The sequence below is a fragment of the Fukomys damarensis genome, unplaced genomic scaffold, assembly GCF_012274545.1.
Source record: "Fukomys damarensis isolate Sample0158 unplaced genomic scaffold, DMR_v1.0_HiC HiC_scaffold_20, whole genome shotgun sequence".
NCBI classification, from domain to species: Eukaryota; Metazoa; Chordata; class Mammalia; order Rodentia; family Bathyergidae; genus Fukomys; species Fukomys damarensis.
The window spans coordinates 155,681-160,410 of record NW_022900932.1 but is presented as its reverse complement, the minus strand read 5'-3'; positions in this window follow the sequence as shown (position 1 = coordinate 160,410).

The window sequence follows — 4,730 nt, the reverse complement described above, 5'->3', positions numbered from 1 at the left end:
GATCCACAAGATCAGCCCTGTAAACAGCTCATAACTGCTAAACTATACAATATGACTTCTGTGTTGGATTCTGAAGTTTCCTGCCTCCTCTCCTTGTTCTCTTTATGGGCTATATTCATAGAAATACTGCTGACATTATTATTTGGCCCATGTATTTATTTATTTATTTTTTTGGTACTAGGGATCGAACTCAGGTCCTTTTGCTTGTGAGGAAGGCGGTAGAAACACTGCTAAATCCCCAGCCCATAACCCATGAATTCTTAATTGTTTGTTTGACTTTATCTCCACCAGACTTAAAGCTATATGGCTACCAAGATGACAATGCCTGGCACCTATCCAAGACCTTTAGATGGACCCTCTGTAGAGTAACTAACTGCTGATCATAACTATGACCCTCTTCAGCTGGAAGTAGCCAGCTTCACCCTTTGTGCCCTCACAGCAGTTAGGGGTACTTCTTCAGAGGAGGGGATATTGAAGATAGGTAACTTGATTAGATATCTTGTAGGCAGTTAGACAGGGCCAGCCCATGAGGAGCTAACGTGGAGGACAATCAAGACACATTCACTGTAGGCCAGAATTGTAAAAGGAGAGAAATTACTACGCCCTTGTGCTTCCCCTGGGGATAAACAGCAGTGATTGATATTCTAAGTAGGTATCAATCACCTGGGTGGGTAGACCAAGGTCTTAACCCAGCCTTCCCAGGAAATATCCCTGACCCACCCTTACTGAAAATCCTTGTACACTTGCTACACGTGTTGCTCCCCCATTTGACTCCCTTTTAATCAATATTACCTGGGTGACTCTACTTGTAACCTTATTGGTTTGTTGTGGTTTTGCCGCAGCTCATGCCCACCTTGTAATTTTCCATTGGGTCTTATAGCTTTGTCCTACCTTGAGCCCACCTCACCTCATGGCTTTGACCCATAAAACACCTTTGAGAAGTTGGGTGAGTGGGCTACCCACTTTCTGGTCCCCCTCTGTCTCTCAGACAGAAGCTATTTTTCTCTCAATAAATTTTCCTACTCTTAACCTCCATTGTTCCTAAAATTCATTCTTTGATTTTATAGAACAGGAACTCACGTTCCGATGTCTAGTAGGTTTGGGAGTTACGTCTCTTCCCCTAAATCACTGTGACACCAGGTGGGATTGGTGCACTTGGCAGGGAGAGGTCTGTGAGCCTGCCCTACTTCTTTACCAGTCGCCAGCCCAGGTTGCTGCATCTGTGCTTCTGACCCATGGGCCATGAATCCAAGTTGCCACAACCCCCGGCTTGGTTTGGCTAATTTCTAGAATGGCTCAGGGGGCCTTTACTTATCTTTGCCCATTTGTTAGCAGTGAAGTGCCAGGTGAGGAGTGATAAGGCTGAGGTTCCAAAGCCTCAAGCACAGGGGCTTTGGTTCCCGCAGAGTTGAGGTCCCCTTTGCCATTGGATGCATGTGTCTTTTTTCTTTTCCTCCCCCCTCATTTCCTTCTTTCTCTCTTTCTTCTTCTCTTTCTTTTGTTGTTTTTGTTTGCTTGTTTTGTTTTGTTTTGGTACAGGGAATTGAACTCAGGTCCTTGTGCTTGCCAGGCAGGCGGTGGAACCACTGAGCTAAATCCCCGGTCCTCCTTCTCTTTCTTTTGTAGTGGGGATTGAACCCAGGGTTTTCACACTGAGTTATATCCTCGATTCTTTCGCGTTTGATTTTTTTTTTTTTTTTGGTATTGGGAATCAAATTTAGGGCCTCACACTTGTGAAGTAGGCACTGTACCACTGAGCTACATCCTCAGCCCTAAACTTTTTTTTTTTAGGCAGTCTCCCCGTGTAGTTCAGGCTGGCCTTGAACTCAACAGTGATCCTCCTGTTTAGCCTCTCAAGTGTGGCTGGGATGATAAGCATCACCATACTCAGCTATGGGTTTAAACTTTCGAGCCTCCTGCCTCAGCTTCACACAGTGCTGGGATGGCAGGTGTGGCTTTTTCTTGCTCACCATGCTGAAAGCTCTCCAAATTCGAGGATTTTTATGGAGCTTCATCACATAGTATGATCAGTTAGATCAATTAGTTCATTTTCCAACACCTTCCCCTTTTCAGAGACTGTAAGGACTCAAGTTCTAAAGCACTCATCATGGTTTGGTCATCCTGGTAACCATCCACATCCAATACCCTCATCACATCATCTGCGTGATATTCAGTCCCAAAAGGTGTTCCTGTCTCCCCAGAAATCCCACAGGGTATAAGAGCTGCATGTCAGATGCTCCTGTCATTTAGGAAATTACAAAGATCTTAGGAACTCTGCTGTAAATTGGGATCAAAGACCAAGCACTAAGACAAAAGATTCCTCCACCCCTATTCCTCAGGAAATGACAAGGGTTCTAGGAGCCTAGTAATGGCACTGGGAGCAGGGAGGATATATGTTATTTCACAGATGAATGTTGTTAATGTTGGTAATTTTGTAAAATCATGTTACTATAGCCAAAAGCAAGATGGAGAATAGCTTTTCGAAAATTTTTATTTGTTTATTTTAACCTGGGCAGCATTTCCTTAAAAACTTTCGTCATGAGGCCAGGTGTAGTGCAGCCTACCTGTAATACCAGAAATCTGGGGGATTGAGGCAGGAGGCTTGCAAATTTGAGCCTAGCCTCTGGCTCAGGCTGGGTATTGGCTCAGTGGTTCTACTGCCTGCCTCACAAGTACAAGGATCCAAGTTTGATCCCCTAAAAAAAAAAAAAAAAAATAAGACTCTGGCTCAAAAATAAATAAAAAGTAAAAAAGGGTTGCTGATGGAGCTCAGTGCTAAGGCTCTGGGTTCAATTCCCCCAAATATAATATTTTTCCAAATAAATTTTTTAATTGAATAAATAAATACAAAAAGGGCTGGGGGATGTAGCTCAGTGCTAGAGAACTTGCCCAGCATGCTTAAGGACCTGAGTTCAATCTTTAATACCGGAATAAGAGGGGGCGAGGAGAAGAGCAGGAGGAAAAAGAGAAATAGGAAGCGAGGGAGGAAGGGAGAAAGGAAAGAAGGACGGGAGGAGGGAAAGTGAGCCAGGTGTGGTGGAGCAAGCCTGTAATCAATCCTAGCACTTGGGAGGCTGAGACAGGAGGATTCATTAAAATTTGAGGCTATTCTGGGCTACACAGTGAATTTAAGGCCAGCTGGAACTGCATAGTGAGACCTTGTCTCAAAACCCAAATCAAACTAAAACATAATAATAACAATCAAACCAAAACAACAACAAAAAAGGGTTAATAGCGCTCAGAGAATGGAGCAACAGGAGATCACTTTCATTTTATCGTGGTTGCTGGAGCCCAGCCTTCCTGCACTGGCACGTGCTCTACCTCTGGACTACACCCCCAGGCCACAACAGGCTAGTTAAAGGGCATTTTAAGGTGAGAGAGACAGGATTTTGATGTAAAACATGATTGTAAACTCTGTTCAAGTCCCAACTGGTCTGCTAAAGTATGCATAGGTATGGATAGCTATGAAACCTTTTGAAAAACAAAACGACCTTAGAAGGAGCTCTACTCTAGCGCTGGGAATTTAGCTCCTGGGAATTTAGCTCCGTGGTTCAGGCGCCTGCGGCCCAAGGAGCAAGGACCAGAGTTCGATCCCCGGTACCCCCCCCACCCCCCAAAGGAGCTCTACTCTTGAAAGAACTGACCCAGAAGAAATCTGCATCCTTAATTGATCTACCCACGACATCAGCACACACTTCAAGAGCAAATATCAGTGTTGTCTGAGCTACATAGTGAGCTCATGTCAGGTAAGTACTTTACCACTGAGCCACAGCCCTGTCCAGAAATCAAAAATTGTAACGGCCGGGTGTAATCTCAGCGCTTTGGAGGCCAAGGCAGGAGGATCACCATGAATTCAAGGCCAGACCAGTTCAAGTCCAGCCTGAACTACATAGTGAGACACTACCTCAAAAAACCAAAACCAGAAAGTATCCTTCGGGTTTTAAGCACAAAGGTTTCTAGTGTGTATCTGTTTTTACCTATTTATGCCAAAAATTGCAATTTTTTTTCAATTTCTCCATGAAATTCATATGTTACCTAGAGAAATTCAAGGGGCAAGAATTTGAAAACATTTTATTATGCCTCGTTTTACGGGAGTTCCAAAAATGGAAAGCTAGGTATTGAGGGGCTAAACTGTTCTAGCCAACCGGAGTCCATCTTGAGCCTCACCACCATTTTGTTTTCGGGCTGAACAAAGCACCCAAAACCAACAGCCCCTTTGGCAGAAAACTTGCTGCAGCTGCAGGATGTTTTGTAGCTCACCCAGTATGTGAAAGTTCCTCTTGCCCCCACTAACCTGGCATGCTTCTGCTTCGGTACAATTCCGATTGCTTTCCCCTTCCACCCTCCCAACTGGAAGCACGATTTAAAAGGAGAAATCAAACCGCTTTTCGGTGCTGAAGATTCTTTCCCAGCACTAGCCCCTCAGTCGCCGGCTTTAAATAAACTACTCGAATCTGAAGATTGTGGTGCATCTCTACACTTTCAACTCGGTCGGTACAACGAAGCAAAGGTGAATTACCCCTCATTTTTTCCCAAGAGTAAACTAAGACGGAATGAGTGGAAATCCCAGCGTGAAGTGGGGCCCCTGACAATCAATGGTAGGAGGGGCGAGAGGGCGGGGCTTTAGGCCCTGGGTTTCTCTCGTTGCAAACTCCACTTTCTCCGGACCACCGCCCAAAGGCGTCAAACCGCGGGGTGAGCCGCGGACCCGAGGGAGCTGTGAGGGGCGT